Genomic DNA, 16744 nt, shown 5'->3' with positions numbered 1-16744 from the left:
GCCTTGTTGAATCTGTCTGGGACTGTTCCGGAAGGAGGAAGGGCGGCGGGTGGGGCGGGGAGACAGCTGGAATGTTCTGGCCTGCTGTTCAGTGCAGCCAGCCTACAAGAGAGGAGGGCCTCTGGACATCAAAGGTTCCTTTTGTCCCTTTCCGAGTGGCAGGGCAGCCGGACTGCTGGCTATGACTCAGGCCTGGCCCTGACGTCACCCATGGCCTGCTAGTGGCCTCGGTTTGCAGCCAGGAACCTGGCCAGGGAGTGGTTCTCATAGCGGCAGCAAATCTCAAAACCGGGAGCTCTCTGCTGCGCTCTCTCCATCTCCCCACAACCCACCTTAATTTTTTTCCCTTCTTTTTTAAGCCTTAAAGGAGGCCTTTTCTTGTAGATGAACTTTCCAAATGTAAGCAGTCAGAATGAGTGACGTCATGAGAAAATTATGTGGAGCAGATCTCAACCAGGAGTTGAGGAATACCGAGGAAGAATGCGGTGGTAACTCCTGAGCGCAGGGAGTTGGCAGAGTGTGGGCTTCCAAGGAGCCAGCACCTCCGAGTAAGTGAAGGCCCACCCTTAGCCCCTCAGTCATGGCCCAACATTACGGGCGCCATCTTGCTCCTGAGAGCTGGGTCTGGCAGGCTGGGCCTGGCTGGCTGCGACCCAGAGGGGGTGTGGGGACAGCCTTTGGGACACTCTCTAAATACAGCCTCAGATGGGGGTCTGCTCTCTCTTTTCCCCATAGAGATAAACAAGAATGCATAAGCAAACGCTACTGGGGGGGGGGGTGGGACCAGAAAAATCGGGCTTCTTGTTTTCTTTCCCAACCTGAGCCCTGTTTCAAGAAGGCCAAAATATTTGTTTTGGGGGGTCTGAACTGTTTGCTTCCTGGATCTTCTATGGGGTCATCAGACTTAAAAACAATTCCCATTCTAGATTAACATATGCTGTAATGTCTGCCAAATAGTATTTTCACACTTTGGGGGCCTGGGGGGAGAAGGGCCTAGTAGGAAGGGTTCCCAGCCCACCTTAAGGGCATGTTCAGCATCGGGCGGAGGCACCTTCATCATCTTAGGGCTGTCTTGATTATCCTTCTTCATTTCCTCTTCTGCTGCGGCAGGGACGTCAAACACAAAAGTGAGACATAGGTCGTCTGTTTTAATTTCATCTAAAAACTCCTAGGTCTTTGCATGACCTGTCATTTTTATTTTCTGGAAGTTTCTACTCGGGACATGTTTGTTTATGTCAAGATCATTTTATTCACATGCAAGAGAACTGTGGAGCAGTCAGCCATACAGACAGATATCTCTCTGTTCTTCTGGCTTCTCAAGTTAACTCCCGAGTGAACGTCGATTTTCTGTGTTTACCCTCAGCACACTAAGTCTGTTCGTCATATATCAGTGTAGTTTCGGGCACTATTTAAAAAAAAAAAAAATAGGCCTTGCTTTAAGGCAATTCAGAAGTCTGTTATTTAGTGGGAAACACAAATTCATTGTGAACAAACGCCCTTGAGATTAGCTCTCACACTTTAATATATGGTTTGTAGGTCTTGTGTTTTACTTTTATATGTAATTTTACAGACCGGGCTGTCCGGAAACGAGGCTGTGCCGGCCTACTGTTCCTCTGGCTGAAAGATCCAAGTGCTGTGTGACAAATGCTTTGGTGAGTGCCATTTGTCCCTGGTGAGTCCGTACATTTAAGCCTCTAATGCTGCTTTTTTGTTGTTACTGTTGTCTTAGGATAGTAAAGAAAAGGGTGATACAAGGTCCAGATACTTCTACACATGATGACAACGGTTGTATCAAAGGGGACACGTGTCCTGACAGGCGTATTGCTATCATAGACCCCAAATATAGATTGGCTCAAACACGATAGTGTTTACCTCTTGGTCATGTGACAGTGCAGGTTAGTTGGGGACAACTTTCTTTCATGTATTCATTCAGATTCAAGGCTGGAGGTGTAGTTCAGGGTGAGACTCCTTGACCAATGTGCCCAGGTTCCTTGGTTTGATTCTCAACAAACACTAACAGAAACAAGAAAATCTAAGTTTGAAAGCGGCTTGGCTTGTCTGCTGTGTGTGGTTTTCAAAAGTCACGGGTGTATCTTTGCTTCCCTAGGAGGAGGAGCAAAGAACCCGAGGAGTGTCCCTGGGAGGTTCTTCTGGGTAAAAAAAACCATCTTTCCTCACATTCCAGTGGCTAAAACCAAGACACATGACCATAGCTAACTACAGAGCATCTGCTTCTCAGAGACAACTGGGGAGAATTTCTGGGGAAATGGTCATTTTCTTTGGCATTGAATGTAAACACTTGGAAATGCTCAATTATGAAGCTTTGAGTAGAACAGTTGGAGGTTGGGTGGATGTTAGAAGATGGGCTGGAGGAATATCTCATTTGTTGCCCTTGCAGAGGACCCAGGTTCAGTTCCCAGCACACACACATAGGGGCTCACAGCTATTTGCAACTCCAGTTCAAAAGGATCCAATACCTTCTTCTGGCCTCCTTGGGCACCAGGTGTACACATAGCACACAAAATACTTCTAGGTAAATACGTGCATACACAGAAAATTTAAAAAAAAATAGAATTCCAGGCATACAACTTCCCACCTGTTAGCCCAGGTAGGAGACAGAGGTAAAGGGGTTGCTCATGAGTTCAAGGCCAACTGGTCTACATGGTGAATTCCGGGCCAAACAGCGATACAAAGCAAGACCCTATCTCAACCCAGCAGCAATAAATTATGGGATATGTTGAATTCCCTAATAAATACTCATAGATTTTATCTGGTCATGTGGACAAAGAACAATGTGGAAAAGAAATTTCCCAAGATGCCTCTGTCCATCCTGATCTTAAGACAAGGTAAACAAATCCCTGCTGCCAGTGGCCAGTGTGGAAGGAAGGGCATGCCTCCCCGGCTTCACTTTTTCTTTATCCACTCACTTGTTCAAGGCCTTTTCTTGCTTTGTTCCTGATGTATTCTTGTGTCAAGAAAACTGGATTGAATTAATCAATGAGATTCTGCTCCGTCAACCATGAGCTATAGTAGTTTCGAAAACATCTCTGGAGTCCTGAGCTCCTGGTTCTGCCTAGTCCTGGGAACCTTGGGCAACTATTCTACCCCATCTGTACCAGGCCCTGTTATGATTAACTAATAAGAGGAGTCCTCAAAGAAGAGACCTTCAAATAAATGTGTTAGAAAAACATTTTTAATATAGACTAAAAGACTTGGGCAGGAACATTAATGTGACCGCCCCATTCAAAATATTTTTAAAAAATTATACCCAATGTATAATTCCAGCATTTTCATCTTTAAAATTTTATTTATTTATTTATTTATTTATTTATTTATTATCTACAAGTACACTGTAGCTGTCTTCAGACACACCAGAAGAGGACATCAGATATCATTACAGATGGTTGTGAGCCACCATGTGGTTGCTGGGGTTTGAACTCAGGACCTCTGGAAGAGCAGTCAGTGCTCTAACCACTGAGCAATCTCTCCAGCCCCAATTCCAGCCTTTTCTTTTCAGGAAAACTCTCATTCTCCCAAACAATGAGAAGTAAAGGTATGATCCCTACTTGAAGATGCTTAGCTCATTTTTATACTCTTTGTAGATTTTCAGTCGCTGTAGGTCTTTGTACAATTCTCATCTCACTGGTAAATGTCAGGAAAAAGCTCCAGTAAAGTCTCTGCCTGGGCTGCGGGGTGCATAGTTCTCTAGTTTTGTGGTCAGTATCTATCCGAACAGTTCCAATCTTGTCACTGGCCTTGATATTCCTGGCTTCCATATCCCCACCCTGAAGAATGAGTGCTGTCCCTTGTGTGGGAGGGTCTGCTACTGGCCAGTCTGATGGTTTCTTAGATTGCTGGTTGTCCCTTCACCTCAGAAGTGGACTGAATAAATAGCAAGCTGATTTTTTTTTCTCAAAAATTGCTTCTACCCCTGTAAGCTCAATATGTGTCCCACCGAGTTGGGGGCTGTCTGGGAAAAGATTCACAAGTAAAATATGCTGAGTGTAGGGGTGTATTGCTCTCTGGAAGCAGGCATCAGAAGGAGTGAGTTAAGAATAAGCACAACGTTTCAAAAGTCTGAGCTTAACAGATTTTCAGGAAGCGCAGAGCCAAAGGTCACGGTCAGGAAGAATGGTGTCATGGTCCACTCACTTAGGAGATTGCCTGTGCTGTGAGAAAATGCCTGGCAGAGCAGCCAGAGGAGGATACATTTGTTTTGGCTCACAGTTCCAGCGGATACACTCTATGCTTATTGTGGTTTGTGCTCCCGAGCAGAACATCACATCCTGGCAAAAGCAATGTGTGGTGGAGATTCTCATCCTAGATGCAAAACAGAAAGGCATCTATGAGAGATGCCTAGGAAGGGACCAGGGTCGGATAGAACTGTGATGCTATGGTGTCAGTGACTACTTTTCCCAGCTAGGTTCCATCTGCCAAGGTTTCCAGAACCTCCCCATGTTATCACCAACTGAGGCCCACGTGTGCAACCCAGGAGCCCATGGGGGAGCATTTCATATTCCAACTATAATTCTGACTAATCATGACTTGTTAACTTCAGCCGCCATCTGATATGATTGCACACAGCATACCAGATGGACACAGGAGTGATTTCTGATGTTTCTATGACAAGGAGAGGTGTGTGGCTGTCAAATCCAAGTAGTCAGGGTTTCACTACGAGAAGAATACAGTGTCTGAAAGAAAGCCACAGATCCTCGTGGCCATTGACGTTGTTAGGATGGCAGGCATGGTGACCCCAGAGATGTCAACAACAAGACAGGACTGTGTACAAGTGTACATTTCATATTTTTAGTATTTGACATTTTAAAAATGGCATCAAAATAGATCTCAGCGGAAAAGGAGGCTTTCGTAAGTTAGTTTCACTTTGATTTCATAGTTGATTATTTTTCTGTTCTAATTATACGTGAGTTGTGCAATCCACATTGGAGGCACCACAGTCTGTGCGGAATTGGGTCACCTGAAGATGTTTGTCTGACCTTGTTTGTCCATGAGGAACACCAATAAGTTGAACACAGCAGTCTCACATGGGCTACGGCTGGCCCAGTTGGTTATTTTGACCTCGGGGCCTTTACAGTTCGTAAAGCACAGAAGTGCTAACTCCTGTCTCCCTGGCTCAGCGTTATGAATGCCCTGTTACCCCTTTTAGAGAATTTTGCAAGAAGCTCGCGTCACATTTACGAAAGCTAAGAATTCACAGTAATTGGGCTTTGTCATTTCTCACACTGAAATCCCCAAGTTCTCGGCAAGAACCAATTTGGAAAACACCACACAGAAGAGTAAGGGGTTTTGTTTTTAACTCAACAAGTCTCTGACTTTTACCAGAGCTTTAAAGTTCTTTCCCTCCTCCAAAATAGTGTTGTTTTTTTTGTTTTGTTTTGTTTTTGTTTTTTTAAATCTGCAATGGTGAGACAGAATGAGCTAGGTTCTGCTTGCAAAATGGTTTGGGCAACACAGGAATGTGACAGCTAAGTCAACACGCCATGAGAACAGTTGCCTCCCTTATGGTCAGTGTTGGTGTCTCTGCTTTGGAGACTGCTGTGAAGTAGCGCTGTTTTGAAAAGAGAAAAAAAAAAAAAAAAAACTTGTCTTTGAATCACCTTCCCTCTGTGATCCTTAGCAGCATGCCTAACCAGTGAGGTATGACTATTTCAGAGTCTCTTGATAAGGTCTGACTGGCCTAGAGGCCCAAAAGGCTACCAGCTTCAATAAAATCTTTGAGAGAAACTGGCTGAGTTCTCTCTGTGCCAAAAGGTGATTCCTGGGATTATACTAAGGTTCCTCGTACATTGGAATAAAGAGGCTTGCTATCTACCCCCATGGGCACAATCTTAGTTACTTTTTTGTTGCAATGATAAAATATCCTGGCAAACACAACTAGCTAGGCTCCATCTAGGTTTGTTTTGGCTCACAGTCTGGGATAGTCCAATATGGTAGGAAAGTCACAGCAGCAAGAGCCCGAAGCAGCCATACAGGGTATATCCACAAGCAGGAAGCAGGGAGCAATGAATGTTCACACTCAGCTTGTCTTCTCCATGTCCCACATACAAGATCAGCACTCAGGGAATGGTCCTGCCCACAATTAAGATGGGCTTTTCCACAAGAAGGAGCCTAATCAAGATACATTGTATCCCAGACATTCTCTGAGGCTGACTTTTAAACAGTTTCTCATATGTACACTTGAAAGCCAAGTGCTGAGCGATGACTGAGCCTGTCAAGTTGACACTGAACACTGACCATCCTAGAGGTATTGACCTTGGGCTGTACTTCCCAAGCATACAGCAGTGTAGTCAGTCTGTCTGATGTGATGGGGTCACACTTCTGTCCAGAATCTCATTACAAGCTATCATCCTGAATCACAGAAGAAATTAGCAGAAAGAAGGCCTTTCTCGTTGAATTAAGTTCCTTGGCATCTGCTATCCCAAGGTTGCCTTGCAAAAGAAATAGCTTAGGATTCCCCCAGGGATAGAGTGCATCTTCCAGGTGCAGCGAGGCCATGCTTGGCTAGCCTGTCAACTTTATTATAACACTTCTTTCTTCCATTCTACATAAGACAAATTTCTTTGTAGTTTGTTATTTTCGTCTTGGCTTTTGTTGTTGTTGTTGTTTTTTTTTTTTTTTTTTTTGGTTTTTTTTTTTATGGTTTTTGTTGATTTTGTCCCTTTAACCTTTAGCCATTATATTGTAAATGTCTTTGTAATTCAACGAGTACTCTTTGAAAACGTGATTTTGAATGACTATTGTCTTTACACAGGTATATTTTAATTTAGTCATTTTTTAAAAATGGTTATTTTGATTACCATTGATGCTCCACTGTTACAAATATGTAAACACTCCTGTGGGTGTTGATGGGCACCTTGTGGACACTTTAAGAAAAAAAATTCCCAGAAATTGAATAATCTGCTTTTTAAAGTTACCAATTGGTAAATTCTGACCCAGAAGGGCATCAATGTCTGTTCCAGAACCTGGTCCCCTTTGGTTCCTGAGATGACAATGCATGCTCATGGGTGCCAGTGACATCAGGGTTTCTGATCTATATCACTCCATGGAGACTTTGGCTAGCCATGTCCAGGTATCACCTGCTGTCTTTCAGATATCAGAAATGTACATTTTAATGTGTCCTTCATAATCATACACATTTGTACAACACTGCAGAAACCATTTACCCATGCCTACCTGTCATGTGATGGTCTGACAGCCCCCCTCTTCCTCTCATTCTCCTAACTCACCTGTCAAAGGGGTACATCCCATTATATGCCCCCTCTTTCTCCCTTTCCCTCTCCTTTTCACTCTCCCTCTCCCTATCCATCTCCCCCTCCTCTCTCTTTCCCTCCCCTCCCCCCCTTCTCTCTCTCTGTGTGTCTGTGTTTTCAAGACTGAGTTTCTCAGTGTAGCCTTGGCTGTCCTGGAACTTACTCTGTAGACCAGGCTGGCCTTGAACTCAGAGAGCTCAGGTAGAACCTGCCTCTGCCTCCGGAGCAGTAGGATTACAAACTTGCGCCACTGTCATGTATTTGCATTTCAAATTCTGCCCCTACAGACTGCTGCACTGTCCACAGTCCCCCTGTTCACACTAAGATCCCATAACCCTTCGCGTAGTTTCTCTGTGCCGATCCATGGCCACACTGTCAGCTGGTGAGGAACAAAACCCTATGATAACCCTTCTCCATGCTGGGACATCAGAGAAGCTGCTGTTAGGACCAGTCCTCACCATTTCATGGCTGTCCTCAGTCCCACTGGTAACTCTCTTGATTCTTGGCTTTCTGGTCCAAAGTTATAGATACAAGTTCAGATCTGTCTCGCTCAACCGTCTCGCCAGCAAGAACGACGTGGCACACGAAATAGGATTCTTTTGCGGTAAAGCTTTAATGCTCTCGAGAGGCAGAGCATAAGCTTGCAACACGTTAAGACGAAGACCCCGAACTATCTAGCCCATCCCCTTATATAGGAATCAGTCCTCGCCTTGGACGTGGAGCCCCCTGATTGGTTGAAACTCATCAGGCCCTATGATGCCACGGGAGAGGCAGAGCTCAAGGAGTGGAAAGTTACCCAGCACGTGCGCACATGACTTGTTTACTGCTAACTCCGGCCGGATGTCAGCGCCATCTTGTAATGGAGAATGTGCAGGCAGCGCCCTACACAGATCAGCACAGATTCTAATGGTATTTAGACCCTCAAGTCTGGGGTTCAGCTGATGGAACCTGACATTTCAGGAATGGCAGGGACAATCCATGTCCTTGCTGTGTTTGCTCCATATGGGGTTCACATTCCTGTTGTCCTGCCAATTTTTCTACAAAAAGATTTTTTTTTTTAGCCCTGAAAGTAATGATGCACACCTTTAATCCCAGCCAGAGGCAGAGGCAGGTGGATGTCTCTGAGTCTGAGGCCAGCCTGGTTTACATATTGAGTTCTAGGACAGCCAAAGCTATATAGTGAACCTTGTCTCAAAACAAACCCAATTTTTATATTCATATATTTATGTGCACGAGTGTCTGTTGGCATGTATGTATGTGCATCATGCACCAGCTGCCCACAGAAGCCAGAAGAGCAGGTCAGATATTCTGTAAGCTAGAGTTTGCAATGGTTGTGAGCTACCATGTGGGTGCTGGGAACCAAACCCAGGTCCCCTGCAAGAGCAGTGCTCTTAACCACTAAGCCATGTCTCCAGCTCCTTCAAAGTCTTCTCAGCTGATGCATCTTCTGATCCGTGACCTTCTGGTCATTCACAGGACTGGGTCCTTGGGCTAGGGAAATGATGAGACTGGTGCTTCTGCACCTAACCAGTGAGAGAGAGAGAGAGAAATCAGAGTTCTGTGACATCTAGACGGGGTTTCTGCATCCCACTGTGGTCCCAGAGCACTTAAGCAAAAAGCAAAGAGTGCTCAGTAGGTCTTCTGGTTGCTAGGTACTGCTGGTGTCCCGACTCTTACCTGTCTGTGTTGACTGGATGCCCCGTCTTCACTATGAGAGCCTCATCTACCTAGTCTACAACCATAGCTGCAGGAAGGGATAACTCTATCCCTTCCCCATGAATTTGCATCACCTTCCTTGTCTTATAGAAGTGGATACCACTAGTTCAAGGGGACCTTGGCTCAAAGAAGTTCAGCAGTCCCATCTAATGGGACATCCCATCACTGTAGCCAGGAGCTACTTGGCAAACCTTTACCCCACGCAGAAGAGACCAGCTATTTCCTATTATTATCTCAAGGCCCGGCAGCATAAATGGCCATGTAGGCAGTCATCAGGAAAGCTGGGACAGTGGATGGTTTTTTAGAGACCATCCTACCCAGGATCAGGAGCTCCAACTTTATTTCCATTTTATTGTAGATGAGGGAAAGGAGCCGCTATATACCTCCAGGACTTACTCAAATAGAAAATACCACTGTCAGCAAGTACAGGCCGGGGCGTGGGAAAAACGGATACCTTGCACCTTGTGGTGGGAATCTAAGATAAATGGTACAGCTATTCTTTGAAATAGTTGATAATATTCTTACAAAGTAAAACACTCTTTACCACCCAGCACATCCTCTCCTGGATACACACGAGAGATGAAAGTGCACACTCACACAATGGTCTGTATGTAAATATGCATGGTTTCCCGTGTAACACCTGAGTTCTAAAAGCTAGGTAGTCTTCAACAAGTGAATGGATAGCCAGCTGCAGCGTGTGAAACACTACCCAAGAAAAGGACACCTTTTTGCCTACAAGTTGATGGGTCAGAAATGTTTTAGACAGAGTCAAAGAAGACCCATCCAGAGGGTTCTATGCTACATAAAATACTTTCCCTGGAACTAAATGGCAGTCAGGGAGGAGAGTCCAAGGTTTCCAGTGTCCAACTCTGGGGCAGTGTGACTCTAAAGGAGGCCCTGGGAGTGGTAGTGATGGACAAAGGTGTCCAGGTTGTGTTGACGGTTCCTGTGAAAATGTTACAGAACTACTGAAACACACACTAAGTTCATGTAAAAAAAAAACAGAGAGATCAGACTCCGTCCCTGAACTCAGAGTCAGGGTCCTGTTTTTTCTATTTTATTGTAGCCGAGCAAAAGGAGCTGCTTTATACCTACAGGAATTACTCAAATAGAAAATACCACTTGACAGAAAACCGGATGCCTTGTGCCTTGTGAGATACTGCTGGAGTGTTATACTTACTACCCATTCCCTTACTTGTAACACGTCTCCCCCTTAGCTCAGGCTAGACTTCAGTTTCTCCTTCTCCTACCCCTGCTGGGATCACAGGTGTGCACCAGCTCCCTATACTGTCTTAGTGACCTAAGACCTACTGTGACTCCCCACCCCACATTGCCCCAAAAGGAAGGAAAATGTTATTTTTAAAATTTCTTAATTTCTGTTTGCAAAATAGGGGGCTGGAGAGATGCCTTGGCAGGTGAGAGAGCACTTGCTGTTCTTCCGGAGGACTAAAGCTTGCTTCCTAGCAACCACATCAGGCTGCTCACACATATATAACTACAGCTCCAGGAGATCCATTGCCTCTGGCCTCCACACGCACATATCATATGCAGACACCCATGCATAATTTAAAGTAAAATAGGGTCTGGAGAGATAGATAGCTCAGTGCTGAGGAGCATGTGTTGTTTTTGCAGAGGACCCAAGCTGAGTCCCAGCACCTGTATCAGGCAACTTACAAAGTTCAGCTCCAAGAGATCCACCTCTCTCTCTCTCTCTCTCTCTCTCTCTCTCTCTCGTGTGTGTGTGTGTGTGTGTGTGTGTGTGTGTGTTCATGCATACACATACACACTAATAATAATAAATGTAAAATATAAACATTTTAGAAAAGGTTTTATAAAATAAAAAGAAGAAGAAGAAGAAGAAGCAAAGGACATTTCCCATTCTAGGGAAACAACTCTCCTATGGTCTACTTGGCCAGTCAGTGTCTAATTTGGGGTTGGTTAGGCCTGTTCAGTGTCCTGACAGCTGGGGCCCCACCCTCTGCTCCCAGACATCCCAGCTCTGTGGAATGGCAGCTTAGATATCCCCAGTCAGTGTGAATGTGCCCTCTTCCTCCTCCCTGAGGCTATAACTTCAAAGCTAGGTAAAGACCCCAAGATCTAAGAAATGGTCACCCAGTGAAAATTGGGACAATCATCCTTCTCAGACTGCTCCATCATTCCATTTCCAGAATGAGCTTTGTCTGGTCTGCACTTCAGACCGATTACTCTCTTCACCTCCCTCAAGCGGCCCCTCCCTAATGGAGGGAGATTAACCCTTCTTCGCCCCCTTTCAATCTCATTTAGCTGAGAGCTTGCTCCTCACGGCGCTGCTCCGTGGGCATGAGCACAGCTGAATGCTTCACAGCGAGATGTCTGCCTTCCCTCTGAGGCATAGGGATGCCTTTTAAACACCTTCTTGTCCAACTTGGCCCTGAAAAAATGCTTTGGAAACTGAACTTGTCAGTTGCTGGGTCTTCAGTGTGGAATTGCATAAGTAGGTGGACATCTGGGTCAAGGGAGGCTCTGAACTCAACACCTCAGAACCTGCTATCATGGAGCCCATGACTTATTAATTTCCTGGACCTGCAGAAGGGTTTCTGGCATCCCTTGTGATTCAGGCCAAGCTGAGCTGAAGTGTATTGACATCCTGTGTAGAAGCGATACGTCCACATACAAGCCACTGTCCCTATTCCTTCAAGACCATGAGTAGGACCAAGGTGTGCAGTTTTTTAGGCCTGGTGGTGAGCTGGTCATCCAGACAGGCACAGAGGCAGTTTGAGTTGCTGATTTTTTTTGGGGGGGAGGGGGTCAGGTTTGTACCGATTGGTTTCGAAGCCATACTAAACAACAGAAAACGAAACTTGTAGCTTATTTTTAGCTGTACACGCTAACTCATGAACTGTTTCTCTGCAAACCAAATAGACGAAAGGTGAGTTCACCGGCTAAATTTAGAATGGCTGACTTACAGCCATTAAGCTGGTCGTCTGATACTGCCCAAGTATCAGAGGCACTTGGGCCTAGGGAATTCTCAAGCTAGACTTACGATTTTGTTTAAAATTGTTTTAAGTTGGCCTTTTGAAAGATGTCAGTGTGTTTGCTTTGGAGAAGAACTGGGAAACACATTATTAACGCTCGTCTTCTGGCATCTGATCATTTCTGTGTAATCCACAGCAGCTTCATAAGTAAGCGACGGTCTGGAATTTCTTCTCAAAGGGGCTAGTCTATAAAATCACAGAGAGCAGAGCCCTGCAAAGTAAGGAGTGTTGTTTCTTTTCTGCTTTCAGGGTCCTTAGACATGCCTGTATGATCTTTGCACTTGAGATGGTGTAGATGACATTTTCTAAACCATCTTCCCCGTCTTACAATTCTCTGAAGCACACTCTGGCCCCAGGGGCTGTGGAGATGACAAGTCCTCTTTAGGGGCAGAGGTGGTCTTTTGGTTCCCCGTTCATTTCCATTTCCCCTTTCCTGTCTCAGAAAGGGTAGGTTTCACAGCTTCTCAGTCAACTGGGTGGGGGGGGGGAGTGTGAGGAATGAGCAACGAAACCTTTAAAAGGTCTTTGAAGGGACCTCCAGGGCCATTACTTCACACATGGGCCAAAGCTCTCCAATTCTAGAAAGTGTCTTGTTAACCCCAAAATGGAAGATGCCCCCAGTAGTAAGGGAACTAGTGAGAGTCCCATCCTTGAGTTAGGAGTCAATAGCACAACTCACTACACAGAGTGACATCATCCTCTCCTGTTCCCAGGCAGGGTGGAGCAGATTGATAAGAAAACCCCTTAGAGAGACCATCTCACTGGCTTACAAAACTGGTTGGAATCTAGCTCTTGGTCTACCTGTCTGAGAAAGCAAGCTGGGGTGGGTTCTTTTAGGATCAAATACAATATGGAACTTCTATCGAGATGTATGGAATGGGTTTTAGATAGGAGTAAAGAAACAGTTGAATCCCAGCACTCAGGAGGCAAAAGCAAGCAGATCTCTGAGTTTGAGGGGACTCTGGTCTATAGCAATCTCTAGGACAGCCAGAGCTACATAGAAAACCCATTTCAAAAGACGAAAGAACAGAAGGAAAGAAGGAAGGAAGGGAGGGAGGGAGGGAGGGAGGGAGGGAGGGAGGGAGGGAAGGAGGGGGAGGGAGGGAGGGAGGGAGGGAAGGAGAGGGAGGGAGGGAGGGAGGGAGGGAGAAGAGTGAGTAGCTGTTGAACATTCATTCATTAAAATGATACATTCAAACACGCATTTGAGAAAAATGTCTTGCTGCCTTACACAAAAGTTAGGCTCCCCAAAGCACACATGAGTCACGAAGGAGAACTTAAATAACGTAAATGTTTTCCTACAGTCAACTCCGTCATGGTTTGTTCTTGTTTATGGTGGAAAGGTGCATTAACATGTAGCTGAGAGGAAAAATCGTTGATCCCAAGTGGAACTCCTTGGCTTCAGAACGGCCATTGTAACTGTGTAGATGTTTCCTTGAGGGGTATAGCATTTGGTACTGCAAAAGTGTTTGACTGGCTTCCTTAATCTAGCTATGTGGTGTTTTTATTGTGAGTTCATTACAATAAAGTAAATTTTTTTAAGTCCACTAAAAACCATGTAGGAGTTGGAAAGGGCTAGGGAGATAGTCCCAGGTCTCAGTGTGAAACAAAATAAAAATCAACAACAACAAAAAATGGTAGACATCTATCCTGAAGCACAGCTACCACCCACGGCAGAATTCTGCTGTCCACAAGCATGTGTATACATGGGCATCTTTACCCCACAACATACATGTACCCATACGTACACACAATAAAAATAAAATACAGGAAAAGTGCATGTTGGGGAGAAAGGCCTTGTAATATGTACTTGATTTTCTGTTCAAGATAAGAATACTGTTTGGAGTTGAAACTAAACCATCCTTGAGAGATGCATTGACTTTTTTTTCGTAATTGGAATTAAATTCTGGCCAGCCCACAAAAGACGCACAATCCACATATTTTATTTACAAGCCATAAACCTAGGTTGGGCGGATTTGAAGTTATCCTAACTTATTTCCCAGCCATGTGTCCCTTGTTACTTGCTGTTTTCCCATAGGCTCATGGCCCATGTCTTCCACTCTCTGAGTCCTTTCTTCTTCCTCCTCTCTACTTGTGACAGAATACCCACCTACCTCACTCTATTACCCAATCACAAGTTTTAGCCCTTTATTAACCAGTTAACTTGGGAAGCAAGGTTACGTAGCATCAATTGGTATCTGTGACTATCTCCTCGTGGGGGGGGGGAGAGAACCAGATCTTGGAGGGGGGTGTATTTAGCATCTGAATACATAGCAATCCTGGGCCAACCCCCTCCATTTTCCTTCATTGCTGATTTAGATTACAAGCCAGATAATCTATAGCAAACTTGTTCATAAATGCTAACCATAGCAGGTATGAAAGGAATCAGCTCTTATGTTTAATACAATAGGTGGGTGAACTAAATTATTAAAGGTGTCATCTGGGTCAAATCTGTATGTATGTGGTACTAGGGAGGAAACTCAGAACCATATGTATACTGAGCTATACCCCAAACCTGAGGTGTAACATGGAGAAACTGAACTTTCCTCAAGGAGATGTTGCACTTGCAGAAATGTGAGCTTTTCCCACCCACTTTGCATCATGAAACATTTACAAAGTGCAAGAAACTTACCTCCAAAATTGTTGCCCACTTTCTATCCCTAATTTTCCAACATGGCCTACTTAAGATTTGTTTCATTCTCTTTTCAAATGGCTGGGCCCAGGCTGCCTCTGGTTGGTGACAGCTTAGGTACCCACAATTCCCTGGGCCTAGTTCATATAAACAGAGGTAGCCACAGGTACAGGGAACCAGGGTACTCCATGGGAAATCTTTCTCCTTAGGATGTCATCCCAGTGGGAAGATGTCTTTAGTTATTTGGAGAGAGATGCAGGAAGCAGTTTCATCCCTTAGAGGGATGGGTGAAGGCCTAGGCTTTTCTTGTCTAGTCTCCGATTCGGAAGCCTAGTCTCTGTATACTAGTGATCTTTAAAACGAATGATGATAACACTATAGAATAGAATTAGTATTGTTAAGTTAGAATTTATTAATACAGCATAGTTAAAATAAGTATGATTTTCAGCTTTGATCAGTATACAGAAGTTCCTGCCCAGATCTCTGGACAAGATATAGCCATCGGAACTGTGATGGGCTTTATCAGAAACGTCAGCGAAAATATTATCTCATTATTTTCTAAGATTCTTTTTTTAAATATATATGAGTGTTTTGTCTACATATATGTCTGGGTATCACAAGTGTGCCATGTGCTCACAGAGTTCAGAAGAGGGCGTTGGATCCCTGGAACTGAAGTTACAGTTGTAAGCCACCATGTGGGTGCTGGGAATCAAACCTAGATTCCCTAAAAGAAAAGCCAGTGTTTTTAACTGCTGAGCCACATCTCCAGGCCCCCAAAATTATTTTAAGTAGTGATAAATGACTTTATTGAGGGTGAGGCAGCACATACTCTTCATCCCAGCATTCAGGAGGCAAGGCAGGCAGGTCTCTATGAGTTTGATGCTAGACTCACTTACAAAGTGAGCTCCTGGCCAGCCATAGCTAGACCCTGAGAGTCTATCTCAAGAACATAGACACTAATTAATAATTAAAGAGGGAAAGAAAGGAAAAGAACTCCCATAGTCTTTCCAGGCCTGAATTTAATCAACCTTAAAAAAATGTTTTCTGCCTCTTACATTTCAAAAATTTAAACAAAAATATTAAGCATGGTAAACTTTTTTTTTTTTTAATTCAGTTGACTAGCTAACCTGATCATGAGTTCACTTATTTGTATTTGATTAGGTATAAAATGAAACCTGCTGCAGTTTAAGAAACATGAAAACTAATTCAAATGTTTATAAACCGAGGATTCCTATAGGACTTGGTGTCCTGGCTTGATGTTTTAGTGTTGTTTCGTTTCGTTTGTTTGTTTTTTAATGAGAAGAGTCGAACTCTGTTAAGACTTGAATTACTTTGCATAAGCCATGCAATTTAACTTTAACCCACAGGCCTCAAAATAAGATTAGCTCCGCCTGCAGAGCACAGAGGCCAGGGGCAAGCAAGAGCGGAAGTCGGAGAAAGACGCGCTGCAGCCTTCCTCTGGCCTCCAGCTTGTCCTTGCCGAATTATTTTGGGAACCTTGTGTTTGACTTGTCAGAACCTACAGTTTTCATTGTGGAAAAGGAATTCTCATTTAAGCGAATGACTGCACATGTTCACTGAGGGTGAGGGTCATGCAGCTTTTTTTAAAAAATTCTAAGCAAATGTATATCTTTGCCACTTGTGATCATGATAAAGCTTAAATAATCCAGGCATGAGCATGGTTTTTTTTTTTTTAAAAAAAAAAAACCCCAGTATAAAACAAGATTTATCAGTTGACAGCATCTACCCAGACTCATTCCTTAGAATATTTACAGCCAGAATTCATGTTTGTTAAATTCATGTAGGTTTGGTAAACATACCTTTTGCTCACTGTTTGGGGACCTGGCACCTCATTGTAAGATGTACATGTATGAGGTCCAACCACAGCCTCCACCCTCCCCTGTAAAGTCCTGGTTCTCATCCTGTGAGTCACAACCCCTCTGGGGGTCAAACAGCCCTTTCACAGGGGCTGCAATGTCAGACATCCTGCATATCAGATATTTACATTATGATTCATAGCAGTAACAAAACTTCAGTCGTGAAGTAGCAACAACCAGAATTTTATGACTGAGGGCCAGCTCATTGCGAGGAACTGTGTTAAGGGGTTGCACTCA

The 16744-nt window shown here is 44.3% G+C and overlaps 1 protein-coding gene across 3 annotated transcripts in view; it reads left to right on the top strand.

Moving 5' to 3' along the window:
* Nucleotides 1-281: 281 nt before the first annotated feature.
* Nucleotides 282-16744, top strand: part of ZBTB38 (zinc finger and BTB domain containing 38) — a 69129-nt gene continuing 52666 nt past the window's right edge. For 2 of the 3 annotated variants that reach the window (XR_013975473.1, XM_080934497.1), the window contains exons 1-2: nt 282-548; nt 1571-1652. The gene's annotated coding sequence lies outside the window, so the exon portion shown is untranslated. Of the gene's footprint in view, nt 549-1570; nt 1673-16744 lie in introns of all 3 variants that reach the window. The other variant, XM_080934499.1, reaches the window with a different exon arrangement.

This window comes from Micromys minutus, assembly GCF_963924665.1.
Source record: "Micromys minutus genome assembly, chromosome: 21".
Lineage (NCBI taxonomy): Eukaryota > Metazoa > Chordata > Mammalia > Rodentia > Muridae > Micromys > Micromys minutus.
Note: the sequence above shows the minus strand (reverse complement) of the source record. Positions and strands in the feature narration are given on the sequence as shown.